General features: G+C 51.7%; 2 long non-coding RNA genes across 2 annotated transcripts; one reads left to right on the top strand and one right to left on the bottom strand.

Annotated features, from left to right (window-relative positions):
- Positions 1–775: 775 nt before the first annotated feature.
- On the bottom strand, positions 776–16,068 carry LOC146399923 (uncharacterized). Its single transcript, XR_014816750.1, has 2 exons — positions 15,737–16,068; positions 776–5,846 (listed from the first exon to the last, which is right to left on the bottom strand). It is a non-coding gene; the product is annotated as an uncharacterized LOC146399923 (long non-coding RNA).
- LOC146399922 (uncharacterized) lies at positions 14,840–24,263 on the top strand. The gene is made up of 3 exons (XR_014816751.1): positions 14,840–15,162; positions 23,824–23,926; positions 24,048–24,263. It is a non-coding gene; the product is annotated as an uncharacterized LOC146399922 (long non-coding RNA).
- The last annotated feature ends 507 nt before the right edge of the window (positions 24,264–24,770 follow it).

The following is a 24,770-nucleotide window of genomic DNA, read 5'->3' as shown; positions in this document are numbered from 1 at the left end:
CCAGAGTGAAGGTTTATGTTTTCCTTCCCAGTCCTGGAAGCAAAGGGGGGGGCCAGGGTGTGCCAGGAAGTCTGGGGGAGATGGGAGGTATGGTTGAGTCCTGGCCCCCCCTGACCACACCACCAGGATGCCACCCTGGTTCTGCCAGTGATGGGCTGTGAAGGTTTCTAACTCTGGGCCTTCGTTTTCTCATTTGTATAAAGTGGATAATAATAGCATAGAAATCAGAGGGGTTTTGTGAGGATTAAGACATGGCTTAAGACATGCCAAACACTTGGAATGGAGCCTGCGGCATGGCCAGCAATCCAACTACTTTGCATCCATGTCATACAGAACGGGAAACAGAGTCAGAGAGGTAAAGTGACTTGTCTTTGCTGGAATTCAATCCAAGGCCTGTTTTACGCCAAAGCCCAGTCTTTTGTGACTGCGTGGGCACACACAGGGCCAGGGAAGTGGCGTCAGAATGAGGGAGAAATGGAGCGACTTGGTTTTACTGATTCTGCCTTTGGGCTGAGACCCTGACCCTTCTGGGCTGGTTCCTCCAGGTTCCTTGCCTTGTCCTCGTTTGCTGCACTCCTTCCTGTTGGCCTTTAGGGGGCACCATTGAGCCGCATTCACCAAGTCCAGGCCAAGGGTCCTCCGAAGGGTTTGAAATTACACACGAGGAAAGGAAAAGGAAAACTTGAAGGCTGAAATCCCAACTGCTAAGACTTTTGTCTTGATAACAAATAAGTTCCTAAAAAACCAAAATTGCTCCCCTGTAGGAAGGAGAGGATTTTTCAGAAGTCAAGGTTATTGCAATGTGTGTTATTTCTTTGCTCTAAGTACTTTAAAAAGAACACATTAAAGCTACTTTAAAATACACACACAGCCTTAACTTTGTCAGGGACCGTGTCTTAGCCCAGCTCACCACTGAGAGAACAAGATAAACGTTTGCCCCTGGTGGAGGCTAACAGGGATCTAACACATCAGAGAGAATGGGAGTCCTGGAAAATAATTAGCACTGATTTTCCCTTGGCTTATTTGCCAAATCTGATGTGCCAAACTGGGGGGCTTCCCTGGAAAGCTCAAGTGTCTGGGTGCTTGGAGCCCTGGCCTTGTCCACCTGGGGCTAAGCCAGGTCCACTCTCCCGCTCCCCGACCTGACCTGGATGCCGGCCTCTGGGGTCAGCCTCTCGAGGACTGTCAAAGGCCCCACGACCACTCTTTTATTCCATAAAAGGTGCACTCTGATGATGCCTCCTTCTCCCTCCGCCCAGGCATCAGCAAGTGTAGAAGAGGGCTAAAGAAAATGCTTCCAACCACGGGGCAAGCATCTTCTGACCATCTCTGGATGGAGGCAACTTCAGGTGCATTCCCCATTTCATCTCTGCCAACGATCTCTTGTGATCATCCCTGTGTCACAGGGTAGAGAGGGGGTTAGGTGACTGGATGCCACTCAGTGGCCAAAGGGGTTTCCTGGAGGTTCTAGCTCCTTTGATTTAAGTCCAGGGGTCTTTCAAAGACCATATCTGAACTGAGGATGGACTCCCTTCATTGGCTGGCTCTCTCTCCTCCCTTTTCGCAGGACCTCCCAGGACTGTGCTGATAAGATCTTTTGGCTCCGTCTCCCTCTGCCCCGCCTCCAACTCATGCCTCCTCTCATCCAACAAAGTTCCCCTTCATCCGAAGGCCCTCACTTCCAGCAGAACCATCAGGGCCAATCTGGTGGAGTCTGGGGACATTCAGAAGGCGGGTTTCCCTGGGCCCCCATTCTGGTCCCAGCCTTCCTGGCTTCATGTTCACGTCCATCTCCTGCAGCTCTGGCCAGACTTCTTTCGCTCTACAAAATGCAAACGCTTCCATATGGGATGGAGAACGTATCCCCAATGTCTTTCTTTGGGTGATTCTAGTTTACAGTTCCTTTGCTGAAAAAAATCGAGGGTTGGGAAGCGGAAGAAGAAGGTTCAGGGACCAAGACACAGAAGGCACAAGGCGCTGATCCTCTGGGGGAGCCTGGTACTGAGCAGTTACGCGGGGGGGAGGGGGGGGTTGGGGTTCCGAGACCACCTCAGTGAATTGAGCCATGTTCAGATCCAGGCTGTCTACATCCTTTCAGAGTGACCCTGCTCTCCACACCTGCCCGCATCAGCAGGGCTCCACCAAGAAAGGTGGAGCCGGGAGCTGAATAGGAATGAATGAAACCGCCCCACCCCCACCCCAGCCCTAGATGGCCTCAGTGAGGTCTGGCAGCCCCTTCTGTTTTCTGCCCTGCGGTGTCGGTGACCATTAAACACTCCTCAGGGACACAGAGAATCAGACTTGCCCTCAGAAAACAAGGAATCCTGTTCTTGGAAGGGGCAGTCGCAGAAATGGAGCCCTCTTTAAAAAGGACTTTAGAGGGCAAAAAAAGTCTAGCCCTTTACTTTTTAAAAAGCAAGTCAAATTCATCTGCTTTTTTGAGGGAGTTCCCGTCGTGGACGAATCCGACTAGGAACCATGAGGTTGCGGGTTCGATCCCTGGCCTTACTCAGTGGGTTAAGGATCCGGCGTTGCCGTGAGCTGTGGTGTAGGTTGCAGATGTGGCTCGGATCCTGCTTTGCTGTGGCTCTGGCATAGGCCGGTGGCTACAGCTCTGATTCAACCCCTAGCCTGGGAACCTCCATATGCTGCAGGAGCGGCCCAAGAAATAGCTAAAAAGACAAAAAAAAAAAAAAAATTCATCTGCTTTTTTGAAACAAACAGCGATACAGTTTATAGTTGACAGGCTTCGGCTGCAGTTTTTCCTCTTTCATTTGTTTATGAAATGTTTGTGCTCCTCACCTTTAGGAGGAAATTTCACGCCTCCTTCTGAATCTGTCATTGCTTGGAACGTCCAGCTATACCTTATCCTCAATTCCGGAGCGCTGGTCAAATGCAACCCTTACAACTTCATCCTGGTGAACTTTCAGGCGGCGAATGCCTGTGGCTCCATCGGTGACCCCAATCCAGAAAGCAGGCCCTCTGAAGGCCACTGAGCTGTGGTCATGTGGGGGCCATCAGGAGAGCATCCAGGGTCACTGGGTAACCCCAAACCCAGAGAGCCAGGCCAGGAGGGCTGCTGTTTTTTGATCCTCAGGCAGGAGGCAGCTGGATTCTTCCTGATGACAAACAGCTCGTGGCCAGTGACTGGGAGTGGGGAAGGGGTGTTACAGTGTCAAGTGGCTCTCTCTCCTCATCCTGGTCCCTCTCTTCTTTTAGGGTTCAGCCTGGGGAGGGGTTCATGCTACAGAGAGTTCTCTCCTCACAGCCTGTGTCTACTAGTGGCCCCTGAGCTCATGGGTGTGCAGGCCCAGGGGACACGAAAGGGGGGCACAGCCTTGGATTTTTATGGGGCAGCCGTCTGTCATCCTGCTCTCTCGGTCCCCATTTTTCTTTCCTGGTTAATCTCCTTCCCCCGTAGGTGACCACATTCCCCACCCCTGGCCCTCCCAACATTTCAGGAAGGATGGAAGAGGGCAGGCCCTCTTCCTGGGGGGCATTCTTTGCAGGACACTAGAAAAAACTGTTACTCAAAATAGCAGGAAGATGGTGAATTTCTTTTGATCTCTGCCATGAGCTTGGCTGACGTGTAAGACCTGGCCAGGCTCACAGCCTCCACGGGGCCCCAGGGCCTCTCCAGACCCAGAAGGTCTCACTGTGGCTCAGGGGCAGCACCAGCAGCGCCAGTTGGGTTGGGGAGGGGGCCTAGCAAATGTGAATTTCTTGGGTTGCATCTGCTGGATTCAAGCCTTGGAACCAACCCCACCCGCCTCACAACAATCCACAGCATCTAATTGCTCTTTCCTTTTCATTTTATTTAGTAACTGGGTTCAGCCCAGGAAACTCTGGCTTCCAATCTTTGAGTGTTTTGACTCAAGGACCGTAAACTGTCTGATTTCTTGGACAAACACAATCTTGAGGAATTTTTCTCTTTACACAATGGCCTGGCCGTGCGAATGTCATGGCTTCCCCATTCAAGACCTGGTAGATTTTTTTTTTTCTCTTTCCTACAGACGTCAGTCTACTTAAAATAAATATTCCCATTGGTTTGGGGGCCTTTTCCTTTGGATTATTCACCTTTATTTCTGGGATTAGAAAGCAGCTGGCAGGCAGAGATAGGTGGGCAGGAGAAACAGACACCAAGAAACCCAAGTGGCCTTGGAAACTGCAGGAGTCTGAGGCCCACCTTTGCCTTTGAAGGTTGTCCTCCTTGACCACATGTAGCCATGGACCTGCGGTGTCTTTCCTATTTGGAGAGGCCGCCTCCTCTCTCTGCTCCCACTTACCCTCCCCCTGGGACCCCACGCTCCCCACCTGAGCCATCTTTCGGAAGCAGATCTGGCCCGGTCTCCCCCATCCCCCTGCTGGAAACCTCTGAAGTCTTGGATCAAAGCCCACGGCTTCAGCAAGCTGGGCCCCTCACAGGGCAGCCCTGCCAGCCTTCTCTGTCCCATTTCCCATGGCTTCCCCCCCTGCTCTGCACAATGCAGGCCACCCCAGACCAGCCATCTCACTGGGCACTTGTGATTCCCTTCTGCCTGAAATGCCCTTTCCTTTGCTTGCTGGATTCTTGCTCGGTGATAAAGACCCACCTCGGTTTTCAGGCCGTGAGCCCATCCCCCACAGAGATGCTCCCCCTTTTTCAGACACACACTTTACAGCCTCACCTTGGGGCTCCCAATTTCCACCTTCCACCACAAAGCTTCTGGCCCACTACCATCCTTACTGTTTCAACCCAGATAGACTGCTAACTGCTCTTAATTCCTTTCTTTCTTTCTTTCTTTCTTTTTTTTTTTCGTCTTTTGTCTTTTTAGGGCCACATGGGTCGTATGGAGGTTTCCAGGCTAGGGATCGGAGCTGTAGCCGGCCCTAAGCTAGAGCCACAGCAACTCAGGATCCGAGGTGCATCTCCAACCTACACCACAGCTCACAGCAATGCCAGATCTTTAACCCACTGACCAAGCCAGGGATCAAACTCGTGTCCTCATGGATACTAGTCAGGTGCATTCACCATTGAGCCACGATGGGAACTCCCTAACTGCTCCTAATTCTTCCTTTTCCTCTTTGTCTTCCTCTCCCTCTTTTCCCTTTCTAGGTAGCTAATAAAATTATCTTTGAAATCTCTGCTGAGCTGCCTCTGGTACCTGGCACTGTACCAAAAAAAAAAAAAAAAAAAAGAACGATTGATGTGCTGATTTTTGCCTTATCAAATATCTTCCATGCCTAGACGACGACCAGGCACCTTCTGTTTGCTATCTCCCTGAAGTATCACACCCACCCCGGTGGTTAGATGCTGTTTTTTGCATTTTCACATGAGATCAGTTGATGCTTAGTTGAGTTTCAACCTATTGAGTTTAAATTCCTTTCCAAGGTCACACCGTTGGCAAAGGTCTTGTTCCTGCTCAGGTCTCTCTGACCCCAAAGCCTGGGCCTTTTTTTTTTTTTTTTGTCCTGCCCCTTAGCACCTGCACGGCGACTTCAGGGCTACAAGGACCTGGGCCCCAGATTGGGTCTCCCAACACCTGATGAGCCCTTGACCTTTCTGCACAGAAATGGAAAGACGAGCATGTGATCCTCAGGGTGGTCGCTAAGTGCAAAACAGCTTCATCAGAAAACGCTCCCACAGTTAAGCATCAGAAGAAAGATGAGGAAGGGAGTTCCCATTGTGGCTCACTGGGTCACGAACCCAACTAGTATCCATAAGGATGCAGGTTCAATCCCTAGCCTCACTCAGTGGGTTAAAGATCTGGTGTTGCCATGAGCTGTCATGTAGGTCGCAGACGTGGCTTGGATCATGCATTGCCGTAGCTGTGGCGGAGGCTGGCAGCTGCAGCTCCCATTCAACCCTTAAAAAGAAAAAAAAAAAAAAAAATCAGGAGGACATTTACACCTTTCCCCTCTTAGTTCTTATCCCACCCCGAATCTGTTGTGCCTTCCTGGTCAAAGAAAGCCAGGGTCTTATACCTCTAACCTGTGGTCAGCAGGAGTGGGTCTGGTGGATCATGGTGTTTAATGCTTGGGTCCTCGGTGGAGACCAGGTAATTTGGAATGCAGGATGAAAAGAATTATGAGAACAGAGTATTAGAAGAAAGTGGAAGCCGGAGGGGAAAGGGACCACGGTGGCCTGTAGTGAGCTGGGGCTGGGGCCAGATGGGACCCCTCTAAGGATGCTGAGCAGGGCGAAGAGTAAAGGGTCTGGTGGATCCGCTTTTGGAAGGACTCAGCGCAACTCCCTCCCACTTGTATCCTGTTCTTTATTTCCTCGCCTCTCCTTCCAGAGAGAGAATCCATGAGACTCAGTCAGCACCTGCTCATTAGAGTGCCTACTGTATACAAGGCACTAGGAGGTACAGAACTATGCCCTGTTCTCAGGAGCGTAGGCTCGGGAGGGGTGAGTAATAGATTCCTACCCAGACCCACTTCTTTAACCACACTGAGTGAAGGCTGTGCCGTGCTTCAGGGCAGGACCTCCATGTCATGGCATCAGGTGGTGACAGCGGCTGCTGTTCAGGAGTATGCAGAGTCGGGGGCACCTGTGGAACCCATGCTATTCTCTGCAGAGCCATCAGGAAGGCCTGACCCCGAGCCTGGTCCAAGCTGACCCACCAGTGCTTCCCAAGGTCATGGTGACCTCCCTCCGCTCTGCCAGTGGGACCTGCGGTCTGACCCTAGGTTTACGGACACATTCAGATGGCAAATTGAAACAGGGTCTTGTGGAGTTCCTGTCATGGCTCCATGGAAATGAATCTGACTAGCATTCATGAGGTCGTGGGTTGGATCCCTGGCCTTGCTCAGTGGGTTAAGGATCCGGCATTGCCGTGAGCTGTGGTGTAGGTCACAGGTGCAGCTCGGATCCCGAGTTGCTGTGGCTGTGGTGTAGGCCGGCAGCTACAGCTCCGATTGGATCCATAGCCTGGGAACCCCCATATGCCACAGGTGCAGCCCTAAAAAGACCAAAAAAAGAAAGAAAGAAAGAAAGAAAGAAAGAAAGAAAGAAAGAAAGAAAGAAAGAAAGAAAGAAAGAAAAAGAATCTGGGTCTAGTCCAGAAAGTCCAGGAGGGCCATTGCCCTGCTGACCCCACAGTGCACTTTGGCCCCCCAACCCCTGCTCAGGACCCTTCTCTGTGATTAAATGGAGAACAAGCAGCAAGGAAGCCAGCTCCCAGCAGGGAGCATGTGCCTCTGTCACCCTCTTTCAGAACCACTTTCTTTGTTCGGTGCCCAGAAAAGGCGACCTGGGCGGGCAGAGGCTGACCCTGCCTGGCCTCCACCCTTCTGGAAGCACAGCCCACCTGGCTTCAAAACTTTCTTGTCCAGGTCTGATTCTTTCTCTCCAGCCGGGTTCTGCTGGTGTCTGGAGAAGACTTTTGTCAAAGCTGACTGGCGCCCAGAACACTCTCTGAGTGACTACGCATCTCTTTTCTTGAAAAACAGGAAGTCACCCCAGGCCAGTGTTAAGTCAGCCCCAAACCCAGAGGTTTAGATCTCAGTAGCGCGCAGAAAGTGTAAAACTTGGCAAGTTAGCCGTGTTATCATCCTCTTTCAGATGCCTGGGTTTTTCTCCCTGCCCTCGCCCCCAGCTTCCCTGTCCGATGTGGGCTTCCTGGGTGACACCGGGAGGAAGACACAGTGGTGGGAGGCAGGGACCCTCCCAGGGCTTGGAGACCCGCTGGTTCAGCAGGTGGAATAGAGGACAAGGCCTCAGATCACGGAACCCATTTGTGCTGGTCTGTTCTGCGGTTGGTCCTGCAGCCTCAGAGCCAAAGGGTTACATTCATATTTCATCATCAAGAATGAAAATCCTCTAAACTCAGGTATCAGTATCACTTTTTAGGAAGAATGCTTTGAACTTCCAAATCCTAAAGCTGTTCGTATTATTTTGGGGAAAGATCAAGCCATGCACAGGAAGACGCAGGTTGTGGGTGATCAAGAGGCGTAGAAAGCAAGCAACGGGAGTCAACTCCAGGGAGTCAACCCCAGGGAGTCAGCCAGGGGGCACGTGGGACTACATTCAGGTCAAGAGGGAACCCTCCGCGTGAGACGAGCCTGGGCCTGGGTTCCTCCGCGTGGGTCGGATGACGAGGTCCAGCCCATGCGTGGGTACCTGGCGTGGTCCTCCCCCCCGGCCCAGGTTCCCTCCTCTTCCTCCTCCCTCTCGCCTTCCAATCCTCTTCATTCCGCTCACTCTCCCTCTCCTAAATCGGATCTCCTTTCCGTGGGAATAAGCCACTATAGGTCTGAGCGCTGGCCTAAATAACGCCGACAAGCTACCTCTTCCACCTCCCCTCCATGGGATTACCAGCTGCAAGGTGACGTTGTAACACGGACAGGACTCCAGAGATGACACTGGTTGCCAGGGGCAGAAAGGGAAGAGTTTAAGCCAAGACCCAAGGAGCCCAAGAAAGGGATGTTGTGGGCGGGATTCGTGCTGGGTCATCTCCAAGGACTGTTCCCGTCCCCGGGGTCCTCTGAGAGATATCCTGGGGAGCAGACACCTCCCACACCAATGCCCCGGCTTTCTCCTGCCACCTCTTCTGCTCCAGGGCCATCTCTGCCCACCCGGTGCTCTCCTCCAACCCCACCCCACGCCCCTCCAACATACACACTCCGCTCCCCGACCCCCGTGTGTCATCTTGGAAACAAGCCTGCGTAGATGACTCCAGACGCCTCCCGGCTCTCGTGTGTGCTTTGTGGCCAGGAAGAGGGTTCCCCGGGTGGGTCCCACCACTCCTCTGTGAGAGAAGTTGAGAAAGTTTTCCCTTTTGTTTGGGGACATTGGCTAAGTCATATTTTAAGAGAGAATCATGTCTGATGCAACATGAACCCACCGCCAAGCAGGGCAATGCATAGGTTCTCAGGCTCTGAGACCCTATGGGAAATTGCCTATAGGCCCCCACAGCCTGGGAAACTGGCCTGGAGGTTTTATAGAGTGACTAATATCCTACAGGGATCAGCTGGGCCCTAGGACTTGTATCAGGGTCAGCAAATCAGCCCCTCTTAGAGCAACACCCCTGGGATTTTTTTGTGTCCATCTGGAAGAAACTAGTCACAGAGTGGATTCAGGACTTGCTTCTCCTTCCCACCTCTCACCCGGCCCTGTGATTTACACAGCCTTTTCTCTTTTCTGTGGGGAAATCCCAAAACTCTAAAAGGCAAGCCGAGATGCTCAAGCTGCAGCCAGAGGTACATGTGTGTTGGGTTGAAGGGAACGGAGGAAAGAAAAGGAGAGACACCCAGAGAGAAATAGAGAGGATGTAGGAGTTCCCTGGTGGCTCAGTGGGTTAAAGACCTGATGTTGTCCCTGCTGTGGCTCAGGTCACCGCTATGGTTCAGGTTCGATCCCTGGCCGGGAACTCCCACATGCTGTGTAGCCAAAAGGAAAAAAAAAGAAAAAAGAAAAAAAGAGAAAGAGAATGTAGAAGGAAATGGTTGGGGAGAAGCTAGGTCTCCAAGGCTTAATGCTCGACCGTTATAATTAATAATCTTGTCACATGTGACACTCTATGGCACCATGACAGATGTTTGGGTTGTAGAATTGGGTGAAAAGCATCCCAGCGTCCCTCTCTGTTTGGGGATATCACCCAGCAGGGGATGTGATGTGATGTGTTTAGACATTTAACCGGTTGTCCCTGACCTGGGGGCCTGGCCCCACTGCCAGCCAAACTCGAAGTCTGATCGGTTATTGTCTGGAGGGCAAAGGATTTCCTAATCCCTAATCACTATGAACTCCTGACACCCTTAACTTCCTGCTGCCAACCTGAGTTCCTGGCAAGTGAATACACTTCTAACCTGGTTTTGATTCTTCTGCCCTAGGACAGGTAAAGCTTGGGGCTGGGAGAGGCCCAGGGAGGCAGAGTGGGAGGTGGAGGTGGCTGGGATTTGGATGATATCGCAGCCATTTTCTATTTATTTATTTATTTATTTATTTATTTTTTTTTTTTTTTTTGGCTGTACCCAAAGCACATGGAAGTTCTGGGGCCAGAGATCAAATCCGAACAACAGCTGCCACCTATGCCACAGCTGCAGCAACACCACATCCTTCACCCACTATGTCACAGAGGGAATTCCTACAATGCTGTGATTTTTTAATTATTATTATTTTTTTGGCTTTCATAATTATTTTGTAGAGCCACACCCGCGGCATATGGAGGTTCCTAGGCTAGGGGTCGAATCAGAGCTGTAGCCGGCCCTGCGCCACAGCCACAGCAACCTGGGATCCGAGGCACGTCCGAGGCACCACAGCTCATGGCAACACCAGATCCTTGACTCCCTGAACAAGGCCAGGGATCGACCCCGCGTCCTCGTAGATCCTAGTTGGGTTCGTTAACCACTGAGCCACGAGGGGAATGCCAGTGCTGTGATTTTTTTAAACCCTAACTTGCTGCTGTTTGGCTCTTTTACCCTTTCAGATTCAGTTTCTCCCTGTGAATGATGACAGGGTGTCTCTGAAAGTCTCATATGTTGCATATGGAAACTGATCCGTAATAGATAGAAGCCCTTCTTAGAATCAAGAATAACTGTCTCTTTACCCATGAGAAACCAGAACCCAGATCTCGATTTGCACAGAAAGGGGATTCTGTAGATACTTGTTGAGTAGAATTGACAAGCTACACAGAGCTCTAAAACCCATGTCTCTGGATTCCAATTCAGGGCTCTTTTTTGGGAGGGGTGGCACCCGAGGCATGTGGAAGTTCCGAGACAGGGATTGAACCCAAGCCACAGCAGTGACAATGTCTTATCCTTAACCACTAGGCCAGCACGGAAGTCCAGGACTCTTTAGAATGAATTTCACCTTCTTCCTTTCTGAACAGTTTGCTTTGCTTTCAGTCCCATAGGCAGCAGATCGGCTCCTTTTCCTGAAACTGGCTCTTGGACAATGCAACACGAATCTAGTGAGTTTAGCTCAGGATGCTTTCCTGGGACCAGCAGAAGCAGCTGCTTCTCTAAGAGGCTGTGCTGGGGGTTCCATGCAGAAAAGGAACCAGCGAAGTAAGCTCTCACCCCTGCTGGTCTGGCTAGAGGTTGATAAGTGATCAGAGGAGGGAGCTGTCTGCCCCTGCTTCCTTGCAAAACCATGACTCAGGAATATTGTTCATATCCTCAGGATGGCAGAGGGGCTAAAAATAAACCATGACCAAAAAGACCCCAGGGAGGGATGAGGGTGGTTTTGGAGGGGATGGGAGAGGGGAGGGGTGCCAGTGGAGCTGGGCGGGGGGGAGGGGGGAGGTGAGAAAGAGGAGAAGGGGGAGGAGGGATCAGTCCGGCAGGAGACCACACAAGGAGGGGGAGAGATGGAGTCAGAGCCTTGAATCAGAGGAGAGGGCGGAGGAAGGAGAGTCCCGGAGGGAAGACGGGCGTGAGGTTACATTTGAAACGGCGACACAGGATGGACACTTGACTCAGGGTCACCTCTGCTCCCTTTGTCTCTAAATGGAAAGAGCACTGGCTTTATCTTCCGCAGCAATGTCTGAAATATCTTTAGTTACCAGTTCTGTGCTGGGGACCCGGAATCTTCCCCTCTGACTAATCTCTCACCCGAGTTTGGTCAGCATCTTCAGCTGCCTCCAGCAGTGGGTACCACGGTTGGTCAGAGGCGCCCTCAGAAGCTGAGGGCTGGGAGGTCGGGTGCTGAGGGGCTAGGGCTGGTGGCCTGCCTAGTTTCCATCTAGTGCAGCTCCCTTTAATCTATTGTATGTATTAGGTTTCTTCCTGAGAACTTTTTTGGCCACTCAAAAAAAAGTTTGGCAGCTAGTAACTGTTAGGTGGAAATTGTCCTTGCTAAAATGTAAAATGTCCCCAATTAAAGTGCCGCCCCCCCCCCCCCCCCCCCCGGTGTTACTACCATCCTTCTGGTCATTCAGGCTCTGCATCTAGGAATACAAGGAGCAACCGGATTTCTGGTTATACCAGATGCCACCTCTGGGACTTGGTAACTTCTTGCCCACCTGCTGTGGCTCCCTTGGCCCCTCATGGAAATCCTCTGCCCTCCTCACCAGGTCCCCTTTTGTTCTGACCCATCACTCTGTCTGGTCAGGCTTCCCTCCCCCACTGGGGTGTAGACCTCCTTCCATCCCACCACCCCCCCAGACCCTCTCCATGCTTTCAAGCTCTCCCAGCTTTGCCCATCCTTTGGTTCCCAAGTCTAACCTTCTCTGCTGCTTTCTCCAGGATCCCCCTAAGGATTTCAGCCTAAGGATTCTTTGGAATCTTTCCATGTCTCCAGTCTGCAAGGCACAGCTAGTATTTGTTTATACACAGCTTATCCTGATGCCTGGCCCCGGCCCTGGCCCCATCCCCTGGTGCCACACGCTGCTCCTGGCCGCTCACTCAGAGGCCCTTGGGCCTCTGGCTCCGTACAGCTCAGTTCCCTGTGCTGCCCCACTTCTCATCAGGCGCAGTGGGCCTCTTAGGCTGACTTGCCTTGTTCCTGAGCCACCGTCTCAAGGGGGTTCAGGTCTGGCTTGACATGTTTACAAGTCTATTGCTTTGGATTAGTTTTGGGCACATTCTTAGTGGGCTCCCTGGAGCCATCCCAGTCTCTGTGTTGCTGGGACAGGCCAGGTCAACCAGGGCCTTCCCACTTGAACTCTGTTCCCACCGTCTTTGGCTGGGATATTCCTACTCATCCTTCACTTCCCAGGGGACGCTGAGGGGGGGTGACTTCCTGGGGGGCATGTTCCCTGACTGGGTCAGACCCCCTGATGCAGGCTCTCTGAGCATCCTATGCTTTTCCTCCGGGGCACTTATCACTCATTCAGTCACATGCTTGGCTCCTTGTTTACACACTTTCCCCCAGTGGCCATTTGCACCAGTTGGACAGGATCCTGGCTGCTGTTATTCTCTGCTTTGTTCCTAACTCTGAGAACACACAGTGTCTGGCTCAGAGCAGAAGCACTTTGTTGAGAAACTACGGAAGATGTGCTTTGGATTTGACTTGGGAGTTAGGGCCTGGTGGGTCCAGGACCCAAAGATTCTGCCTTCCAAACACAGGATTTTGCCTTCTGCTTTGTGTTGAGCCAAAAGTCAGCTCAGAGAGGACATTCCTTGCCCTCCTGCATTTGCTCTCATTCCTTTTGACAAAAAGCCTGGCTCTGGCTCAAATTCTCCACTTCTCTAATATCCATGGCAAAGCTCCCTCCCCATCCCCTGCCCATCCGCACAGACTGGAGGCTAGCCGATGAACCGACACAAAAAAGACGATGCTTCTGCCAATCCTGCCCGTCGCATCTCTGGACCGGTTTCCTTTCTGTCTCCTGGCTCTTCGGGAGGCTCTTTGCAGCAAGTGTGGCACAAAAGCTCGATGGTGCATTCTTGCATCTCTCCTTCCATCCACCCATCCATCCAGCCAGCCAGCCAGCCAACCAGTATTTACTGAGCACCCACCACCTCTCCTGTCCTCACCAGGCTCATAGTCTATCTGAGAACTCAGAACCCCAAAGAGGTCACCAAACCACAGATGACAGATGGATTTTAGGGCCAGGAAGGTACAACAGGCTTCAGGATAGCAAACTGTATGGTGCCTGCTTTGGACCTGAAGGTCAGGAGAGGCTAAGTTTAAGGTGACCAGGTTCATCTCATGTCCCCAATTCCACCCCAGTGATTGTTCTGTTTTTCAATGACCTTTCTTTCTTTGTTATTTGTTTGTAATTTTTATTGAGTATAGTTGGTTTACAATGTTGTGCCAATTTTTGCAGTATAGCAAAGTGACTCAGTCACACATGCATATATATATATATATATATATATAATATATTACGTATATGATGTACATATTCATACACAATTCCTTTTCTTTCTTTTTTTTTTTTCTGGTCTTTTTAGGGCCACACCTGAAGCATATGGAAGTTCCTAGGCTAGGGGTCGAATTGGAGCTATAGCTGCCGGCCTACACCACAGCCACGGCGATGACAGATCCAAGTTGCGTCTGCCACCTACAACACAAGTCACGGCAACACCAGATCCTTAACCCACTGAGCAAGGCCAGGGATCGAACCCACATCCTCATGGATACTAGTCAGGTTCCTTACCGCTGTGCCACAGCAGGAACTACTACATTCCCTTTCTTATATTATCTTCCCTCACGGTCTATCCCAAGATACTGAATGAATACAGTTGCCTGGATTTTCCTTTTTTAGCTCATCTCTGATCCCCCTTTCATTTATCCACATCCCGACTTTCTGCTTTCTGAGTTCTTTCTCTGTGGTTTTTGTCAAACTTTGGTTCCTACGTGTCAAGAGCTTTGAAAACCCAGACGCTTTCTTTTTCTTTTTCACTTGGCTTTTTCCATTGAGAGACCTAGAGTCCCAGGTTCTGGGTCGTCCCCCCAGATCCCTCCGTCTCATAGGCTTGGAAGGTCAGAAGAGACCAAAATGTAACCAAGTGAGTGAGCTCGGTGCTGGATCTTTTTTTCCTCTCCCTCCGTCTCTTTCTCTCTCTCTGTCTGTTTGTCTATCTGTCTGTCTCTCTGTCTCTGTCTCTCTCCTTCTGTCTCTTTCCATCCCTCTGTGTCTCTGTCTGTCTCTCTCTCTCCCTCTCCCCATCTCTGTCTCCTTCCCTCTCTGTCTGTCTCTCTCTGTCTTTCTGTCTCTCTTTCTCCCTCTCTCTCCCTCCCTCTTTCTCCCTCTCTTTTTCCATCTCCCTCTCTCTGTCTCTGTCTCTCTCCCTCTCTTGGCCTGTCTCTCTCTCTCCCTGTCTCTGTCTGTCTGTCTGTCTGTCTCTCTCTGTCTCCATATCCCTCTCTCTGTCTCTGTCTGTCTGTCCATCCCTCCTCCCCCGCTTCATCTCCCTCTCTCTGTCTGTCTCTCTCTCCCCTCACTCTCCGTTGCTCTGATCCTTTCTCTTCTCTTGCTCTCCCCCTCCCCCGGTATTTCTGTCCCGCAGTCCTGCAGGATGACAAGAGAGGAAGGGGAGCCTCTCTCCCAGGGCAGCTCATCTCTTCCAGGCACGTGCAAAGATCTTGTTTCAATTATCGCCTTTTTGATATGGGTCAAACTGATTTGCCACAGTTCTGTGCCTGTCACTTCATCATTCCCCGCTTTTGTCCTCTCGTCTTTGTTCTGTTGAACTCACGGGAGAAGGAACTAGGCAATTTACTAGGCTTTCTCTGGAGAAGGGAGGAGGCAGCTATGAGAGGACCCAGAAACATCTGGACGATGCTTTTTGGTAAGTGGTACCTAGCTTTGTTAAACGCTCTCTCCCTTTCCTTCTTGATGCCGAAAACGTTCAGAGCAGGAAAAGTGCATGTACGGTTTGAGTGGGCTTTCTCCCCTGACTATCAAGGAAGTGAGGCTCCATGGCTGGCTAAGTTTAGCAAAACTAGGGGCACCATGGAAATAGCACGGGTTGGTTGTGAACCCCAGGGTGGCCGTTTATTAGCTGTGCAACCTTGGGAAATTTACTTCATCTTTCTGAGTCTCATTTTCTCATTTGCCAAAGGAAGACAGACTAGTAATGACATCATAGACTGGACGTGGGGATGGAACCTATTAAGGGATCTAGAGCACCTGGCCCGATGCCCGACGCACACTTCTCATTTCAGTCATTAAGCACATACTGAACCCCTCAGGTTTGATTCTGCAAAGTATACGGACCCTGGACCATGCCTTTGGAGGTGCAGGGAAGAAGCAGCCAGGACCTGGGGAGATCAGGTTACAGACAAGGTCCCCTCCCCTGCCTGGGGGGCTGTGTCTGAGCTGGTCAGGCACAGCCTGGCCCCTCTCCCCAGGATCGGTCATACCTCAGGAACTGGCCACTGCGCCAGCATCTGGATCTTCTTAGATCTCCGTCTGGACTCCTTCTGCTTGTCTTGTAGAATCACTTATCAGCTGCAAGCAGACTATGGCTTTGACTTTCTTCTCTCTGCCCCAGCCGGCCACCTTCCTATCCATAAACAGCCCAGAGCGGGCCGGAAGTTTGCTCCCGGGGCTTCAGATGACCCTGCCCTGCGCACTCCCTCCACGCCTCTCTGACCTCACACACTGCAGTCCCGATGCTAAAGCCAGGCTTTGTTCACCATCCCCTGCCTTTTGCTAAGAGGTGCTTGGGCATCAGAGGAAATTGATGTTTGGGAAGAGGGAACGTGGAGGGCGGTTTTCAGCCTCCGCTCACCCCGCTGTTCCTATCAAAATGCTCCTGCCATCCCTTGGGCTTTGTTCCACTTTCTGCCACCCTTCTCTGTACATTCGTGAACTTGTAAGTCTGCCAAGCCTGGCTGCAGTTTTGGAAACAGACCTTCATCAGGGGTGCCCTCCACACAGTGTCCTGCCTTGTCGTTCTGCACCTGGGGCTTCTGGGCTGGAGTGTCAGGCAGGGGTGGAGTGGGGAGAGGGTGCCACTAAGAATAAGGAGCTATTGGAGTTCCCGTTGTGGCACAGTGGAAACGAATCCGATGAGGAACCATGAGGTTGCAGGTTCGATCCCTGGCCTCCCTCAGTGGGTTAAGGATCTGGCATTGCCTGAGCTGTGGTGTGGGTTGCAGACGCGGCTCGAATCTGGCATTGCTGTGGTTCTGGCGTAGACCACTGGCTACAGCTCTGATTAGACCCCTAGCCTGGGAACCTCCATATGCCTGGGGTGTGGCCCTATAAAGGACAACAGACAGACAGAAAAAAAAAAAAAAAAAGAATGAGGAGCTATTTAAGGAAGGGGGCTTTGGATGCCCCTTCAGGTGATTCTGAAAGAGGAATGTTGCTTCTAGTCCTTTTCTTTCTCCAGCCCAGTGCTGTGGGACACCCTCCCTCCCTCCTTGCCATGCTTTCCTCCCTTGGCCTCCCCCCAGGCCCCCCCCACCTCATTGGTCTCCACTCAGCCCATCCGAGCCTCCTCTGGACTTTGGGGGGCAGTCCCCAGGCCCTCCTTTTCTTTCTCTTCTCCTCCTTGGTGAACCCAGCCAGTCTCATGACTTCAGAAGCATCTAGAACTGGCAACCTCAGGTTGATAGCTTCAGCCCAAAGTCCCTCTGATTCCAAACACACATGAAACACATGACAGACATCTCAGAATTCCTGAGGCCACAGCTGGACACTGGGTCTCCCCACACAGTTTCTCCCTGCTTCCTGGTCTGAGGCTGAGATCCTCGGAGTCAGGCTTAACGCTTCTGTTTCTCCCAACAGGTCCTGTCGGCTCCAATCTCGAGCTCTCTCCAGTGCCCTGCTGCTTCATGTCCCCTGAATTGCCACCCCCAGGAACCCTGTGTCCTGCTAGGAACCCCGCCCCGCCCCCTCCCCGCTTCCCAGCCCTGCCCCTGCTGCTGGCCATGAAGTAGTGAAGAAGGGGGATTGTCTTTCCTCACCTTCCTCCAGTCTTTGCCCAGCATCCCCTCCGCAATCGGCTGTGCTGATGCCTGTACTTGGAAGGGTGCCCCCCACCCTGGGCCCCCAGCCCACCCATCCCATCGCCACTCTGTCTTGCTCTGAGTGCTCACAGCAACTGTTCCTGAAGTCCCTGGTCACTGCCTCTCTTCCTTTCAGGCTATGGCCGGACAAGAGAGCCTGGTGACACATCACAGGTGCTCTGTAGAGGGTGGAGCGTTGCTGCTTTTAGAAGCTGGTCTCTTCTCTCTGCACGTCGTGGCCTGAATGCCACTTCCTAAGGGTCCATTGCCAATAGAGCAGGGTCCCTTGCCCCCACCCCCAGTGCTTTCTGCCAGGGCCCTCCTTCAGGGCCCATTGTCACAACCCGTACGTTCACATTCGTTTGTCTTCTCACTTGTTTGTGTCCCTGTTTCTGCAGCTGTGACCCCTTGATAGGGTGTTGGCTTTGTTTTTTGCGGTATTCCTTATTCTGGGCACAGGCCTATGGAGCGTGGATGCTTGATACACTTTGGTAGAATATTTTTTGTGTTATCTTATTTGATATGAGGCTCAGGGAGGTTGCATATTTGGTCCCCAGACACAGAACCAGGTGGAGGAGCTAACCTCGAACCTAGGACTGATGAGTGTGTATGTGTGTTTTTCTCCAGTGTTGTGCTGTACAGGCAGCTGCCCCCCCACCGTATGGGAGGCTGTCCATGGCTGGTTTCTCCGGTTACCCAGTCACAGTGAATGCTGCATTTAGGGTTTTCTCTCTCTTTCTCTCTCTCTCTCTCTTTTTTTTTTTTTTTTTTTTTTTTTTTTGCTTTTTAGGGCCACACTTGCAGCAGATGTGGGATCAAATTGGAGCTGAAGCTACCAATCTATACTATAGCTGTGGGATCCAGGCCAAGTCTGCGACCACAGCTCATGGCAACGTCAAATCCTTAACCCACTGAGCAAGGCCAGGGATCGAATCCGAGCCCTCATGGATACTAGTCGGGTTCATTACTGCTGAGCCACAATAGGAACTCCAAGGTTTCTTTCTCAAGAAACCTACTCTGGAGGCTCCGGTGCCCAGCTCTGTGAGGTCCTATGACTGTCTGCTGTCCTCTCAGCCCAACCAAACCCATGGCCTCCCAGGGGACAAAGGGCTAGTAGTCCCACCTCTTGGGAACCGAGCACATGGCCTTGGGAGGTTGAGGTTACTGCAGGGCATGTGTAGCATACCCGAGCCACCTCCAACTGTGGGATCGCCCCCGTCCTGATCCCACCACCCAGCAGGAGCAGCTGCTCTCGCCCCCTAACTCACGCCCACCGTGGGCACAGCTGAGAGGCTCCAACGGTCCCTGGTCCCTCCCGCCCACAGCAGGTGTCATGCTCACATCTGCGTCCCAGAAGGATCTGCTGCTCTTCTCTACAGGAAGGCAAAGCAGGGAGGACACAGCAGGGCGCACTAGAGAAGCCAGTGGGAGAACCTGAGCTGCCCTCCCTGGCCAAGGGCAGAGGTCCTGACCTGCTGACCCAGAAAGACTGGGGAAGATGAGCCCCTCACCCCGTGCCCGGGCCAGACCCAGAGCTACTCACCTCACAGCAGCCTCCAGAACCATTTCTCCAGGGGGCCGGGGCTGGTCCCTGGACGGTAGTGACGGTCCTCGTGCCTCCTTGCGAGTGGCAGTCACCACACCACCTGCTTCAGGATGGGCTTCCCAGGAATGGCAGTAGGGCTGGGACAAGGACGGGAGCCCAGGTTTAGAAGTCGTGGCCAGAGTTCCTGTCGTGGTGCAGTGGTTAACGAATCCGACTAGGAACCACGAGGTTTCGGGTTCCATCCCTGGCCTTGTTCAGTGGGTTAAGGATCCAGCGTTGCTGTGAGCTGTGGCGCAGGTTGCAGATGCGGCTCTGATCCCGTGTTGCTGTGGCTCTGGCGTAGGCCAGTGACTACAGCTCTGATTCAACCCCTAGCCTGGGAACCTCCATATGCCGCGGGAGCTGCCCTGGAAAAGGCAAAAAGACCAAAAAAAAATCCAACTAGGAACCATGAGGTTGTGGGTTCGATCCCTGGCCTCCCCAGTGGGTTAAAGATCTGACATTGCCGTGAGCTGTGGTGTAGGTCTCAGACCTGGCTCGGGTCCCGAGTTGCTTGTGGCCCTGGCATAGGTCGGCAGCTGTAGTTCCAATTTGACCCATAGCCTGGGAGCCTCCATATCCCATGGGTGTGGCCCTAAAAAGCAAAAAACAAAACAAAGCAATAGGCTTTTTTTTTTTTTTTTTTGTCTTTTTGCCATTTCTTGGGCTGCTCCCACGGCCTATGGAGGTTCCCAGGCTAGGGGTTGAATCGGAGCTGTAGTCACTGGCCTACGCCAGAGCCACAGCAACTCAGGATCCGAGCTGCGTCTGCAACCTACACCACAGCTCACAGCAACGCTGGATCCTTAACCCACTGAACAAGGCCAGGGATGGAACCCGAAACCTCGTGGTTCCTAGTCGGATTCATTAACCACTGCGCCATGACGGGAACTCCAATAGGCTCATTTTAAAAATGATTATCCATGGGAATTCCTGTGGTGACTCAGTGGTAATGAGCCCAGCTATTATCCATGAGGACATGGGTTCAGTCCCTGGCCTTGATCAGTGGGTTGAAGATCTGGTGTTGCCGTGAGCTGTGGTGTAGTTCACAGATGCGGCTCAGATCTGGTGTTGCTGTGGCGGTGGTGTAGGCCAACAGATACAGCTCAGATTCCACCCGTAACCTAGGGACCTTCACACACAAGGGTGTGGCCCTAAAAAAATATTAGCCGTGAGGCTTTTTCCCCCCAGTAACAATGTGGATGCCACCAGTATAACCCATTTGACATGAAGCTCCTTTCCTCTTCCAAGCTGTTTAACTAGCAGCGGGTTCACTTTGCCTGTCAGCAACACATCAGAGAACCAAGCCCAGGTCCAGGGCATGGTGGCCTGGAAGGATGCGGCAGGGCCCCGGGAGCTGTGAGCACAGCCCAACTTATTCATCACTGCTTCCCAGCTTGGTCCACGCGCATGAACGTGTTCGTGCACACACACTCACACACTTAATGTGCACCAGGCAAGCCCTGAAGCAGCCCATTCAGTGCTGTCGCTTCTTCTATCAGATACATATAGATCTATAAATAGACCTTGCATTTTGCCTCAGAAAACGACAAGCGTGCAGAAATGATTTTACAAAAAAAGCTGAAGGCTGGCTGCTTCACAGCATTTGTTTGGATGTTGCATCTCCTGGATTTGGGGCTTTCAGGTAGATTCTGTGAGGGTTTTACAACTGTGGTAGGATTGTTTCTTCCCCTTAACTGGCTTTCGGTTTCATTTTTGGGGGTAAAATATTAATCTGCGTCATATTTATTAAACTCTCCTCAGAGTGTTACTGATGCCAGTTGGCATCTACAGAGAGAGTGAGAGAACGACAGAGAGCGAGAGGGGAAAGAAGGAAGGAGGGAGTGAGGGAGGAAGTACAAGAGAAGAAAGAAAGAGAAAGAAGGAAAAAAAGAAAATGAACCCTGCTTTTCTTTGGCTATGATCTGTTGTTATGTTCTGTGCTCAGGACCAACCCCAAATCATGATAAGGACACAGCAGCTCGTGATCCTGGTTCTGCTCTCACAGCAGGCATCCATCCACCCAGCTGTGCCCATAGACTACGTGGATCAGCTTTCAGAACCTTCTGATCCAATCACAAATTATGGTGGACATGAAATGTGGAACCCAGTGTCTAACCAAACTGGCCAGCTCATTCTGTGTGGACGGAGAAGGGCGCACATGGACACACAGAGAGCTGAATGGGGGGGGGTACTTACCACCTCTAACCACCCCTCCAACACTCACCCCCTGCTCCTGCCCACCACCCACACCTGGGGCCATCTCTGGTCTGAGCTGGTCTGACAACAGCAGTATCACCCATTTTAAGGCAGTATTACACCTTGAAGCCAAAAGCTTGCACCCTTCGAGGCCACCAGACACACGCCACGAATGAACCCTCCACACCCTGGAACCTCAGGGTCACAAGTCTTCTCACTTGTTGTCTGGTTGCTTGTTGACACCAAGAGGCTGCCTTGAGGGTTTTTTGCCTGATCCTCAGGCGGGCTGCACAGCCTGCAGGCCTGCCCTAAAGAGAGAAGTCACGCCTGGCCTTCTTTTCCCCTGGGGGACAGGATCCGGCTCTCCATGCCCCCAGCCCCTGACAGAGTCTTATACGCATGCTCTGTGCTCTGACCTCTCAGTGCCCAGCCCGCCTGGCGACGCTGGCTCTGCCCAGATCAGCCCCTCAGCTGCGCGCCAGTGCAGAGCTGTGCTGGCCCTGACTCCCCGCGCTGGGCAGAGCCCACCTGGCCCTGGGCAGCTTCCCAGACTGTGTAAGCCCGTTAATCCTCCTTCTCCTCCTCCTCCTCCATCTGCACTGATGGCCAGGCCCAGTAGCTTTGGTATCAATGTTTGTTCACGATAGGGTGGCCTGCATCCCACCCCCCATTGTGACAAGACCCAGGGGTCAAGGGGATGCGATGTCTTGCCCAGGATCCTGGGCTAGTTAAAAGCATGGTCTGGATGGCGCCTGCTTGGTCTTTAGAGCTTGTGGCTCTGAGTGTTCCCCCGGACCAGCAAACTCCCACAGGAACAAGTGGGAGCCCCGCAAATACTCAGAACACCAAGCTAAGCACCCCCCACAGTCAGACACTGCCGCCCCACCCTCTGCTTCCCACGTGGCTGTTCCTGACACCCTGGTACCAGATATTTGCCCGACTCTGCACGCACCTCGCCAGCCTGCCCTTGCAGGTGGCAATTTGCATGGGGGACCGTAACCTCTCCCATGAGGTTTTGCCTATCTGAGTTTCTTTTCTGCTCTTGAGAGAGGAACAGCCTCTTTAAAAAGAAAGAAAAACAAGACCCCAGTAAGACTCTGCTTGGACGCAGGCCTTAAGGTGTTTCAAAGCCTCCGGCGGCTATTTCTGGCCCCATTGTCGTCGGGGTCTGAGAGGAAGGCCTGATGGCGGGTCTTTGCTTTCAAGGCAGAAGCAGAACATTGTTTCTCGCGGCTTTGATTTAATGGCCAAAAACAGTTATAGGAAACTGTTCAGCAGATGTTTTATGAAACTCAGAAAAAATCGGGTCTTTGAGCGGGGCTATTTTTAGACTAATGCTTCCTACCATTGGGGGTTTGGTGCTCACAAAAGAAAGAGAAAATGGGAGAGAGATGGGGCTGGAGGGGGCTTTGAACATTTAGACAATCACGTTTTCTTTTTTCTTCCATTTTCTCCATGAATTAAATGTACCTGGGGATCCATAAAGGATGGGATACAGAGGTGACTCCAGGGAGGAGGGGTGCGTTTTGGAGTTTTCTTTCTAGGTGAAGGTTTACCGGGTGCAAGGAAATCTCTAATTTTTGTGATCTCACCACCTCCTCCCCCCACCCCCCGCCCAGTGCTGCAACAACACGGAAGTGCTTTTCTCCTTGCTCACTTCCTTGTCTCCCCTTTGCCTCCTCTCATCCCACCCCTGCTTTCCTTTCCCTTCTGCCTCTTTTACCTATTTCGCTCTAAGCAATCATTCACACAGGCCAGGCGCTTCCTCCTCCAGGAAGTCTTCCCTGAACTCTCTAGGGTAGGTAGATTGCTGAGCCTCCCTGGTGATAAACATTGGCCACACTTGAAATACTACCCCAATTACTGCCTTGCTTTAAAATCTCTGTATTTATCTGGCTCCTTCCTTAGGTGATAAGCCTCTTTTTTTTTTTTTTTTTTTTTTTTTTTTGCTTTTTAAGTCCGCACCCTCAGCATATGGAGGTTCCCAGGCTAGGGGTCGAATTGGAGCTACAGCTGACAGCCTATGCCACAGTCACAGCAACACAGGATAGGAGCTGCATCTGCGACCTACACCACAGCTCACGGCAATGCCAGCTCCTTAACCCACTGAGCGAGGCCAGGGATTGAACCTGCAACCTCATGGTTCTTAGTCAGATTTGTTTCTGCTGCACCACAACAGAAACTCCCTTAGGTGGTAGGCTTGATGAGGCCGGGGACTCTGTCTTAATTATCCTTTCATTCTCAGCGTCTAGCAATAACAGGCACAGAATGTTCTCAAGGGAAGGATGGTGAAGAATAAAGGGAGTGAGCCAGTTAAAGAATTGTATCCAGTTGAAAAGGCGTTACTTCACTTGCAGGGGCAGAAATGCATCTTTTTTGGTCTCTGCTGCCCAATTCAAACCAGCATCTCTTCCTACTATAATGTAATAAAGGAATTATTAGGCTTCGAGGTTGGTATTACCATTTCGAGCAAACTGGGGCTTTGGGGACAAGAAATGAAAGAGCTGATGCGAGAGCGCTCAGCTTCAGATACTTAATTCCAAACCTTTTGGTTTCTTCACTCTGTCAGAAAGAATCATATCTGAGAAAGCCTCGATGCCTGGGCCCAGGTTACGGGCCCTGTGAGGGCGAGGGTGCAGGAAAGGGAGGCAGGGAGACCAAAAGCAAACTCCTCCTCCTTTCTGCTTTTTTCTGGGGCTGCCTTCAGCTGGAACAAGGGGACCACGGTGGCCACCCCAGATGAAGACGAACAAATGACCTTCCACGTTCTCACAGTGTCCTGAGCCCTCTGGCCGGTGTCTCAAAGTCAGGTGAACAGAACAAAGGCCAATAGCCTCTAACTTTCGGGAACATCCTGGAACACAGCATGGGAAAAATGAGGTTCGCCCTTGACTGGCCCCATCCTTCATCACCATCTCCCTCATTTCTCAGGACCTTGCCGAGGACTTTCCAGGGAGCACTTTAAGCTGCTGGAGGCTTAGGAAAGACCTGCTGTCTGCAAAAAGCATCATCCTTGCTTGTGTGAGGGCCAATGGCCACATCAGTGCGCTCTGGGCAAGAGTATTAGAGTTTCCTGGAAGCTGGACCCGGGCAGAGCTCCCTTTCTTGTTCCAGGGCCCTTAATGAGGGCTTCCATATCCTTTTCTTTTCTTGGAGCTGTCATTTTTGGAGAACACTTACTGTGTTGTAGTTACTGTGCTAAGCGCGCAAGAAAATGACCTCACTTATCTTTGTTTAAGACTGTTTTTAAAGTGCGTAATTTAATTTTCCCCCTCTTATTATGGAACATTATCTCTGTGTCTTCAGTAACCCTAAGAACTGAATTATATTCTTTTTTTTTTTTTAATCTTTTTAGAGCCGTACCCATGGCATATGGAGACTCCCAGGCTAGGGATTGAATCAGAGCTACAGTTGCAGGTCTACACCACAGCCACAGCAACGCCTGATCCGAGCTGAGTCTGTGATCTACACTACAGCTCATGGCAATGCCAGATCCTTAAGCTGCGGGGCAAGGCCAGGGATCAAATCTGTGTCCTCATGGATACTAGTCAGATTCGTTTCCACTGAGCCACGACAGTAACTCCTGAATTCTAGTCTTAACCTCCTTTTCTAGATAAGGGCACAAGAGGGGCTGGAGAGGCTGAGGAAACTTAC

This window comes from Sus scrofa, chromosome 9, assembly GCF_054392235.1.
Source record: "Sus scrofa isolate SSC_HxYL_T2T_F1_AM1 chromosome 9, Sscrofa_HxYL_maternal_Yorkshire_Landrace_v2.0, whole genome shotgun sequence".
In the NCBI taxonomy this organism is placed as follows: Eukaryota; Metazoa; Chordata; class Mammalia; order Artiodactyla; family Suidae; genus Sus; species Sus scrofa.
Note: the sequence above shows the minus strand (reverse complement) of the source record. Positions and strands in the feature narration are given on the sequence as shown.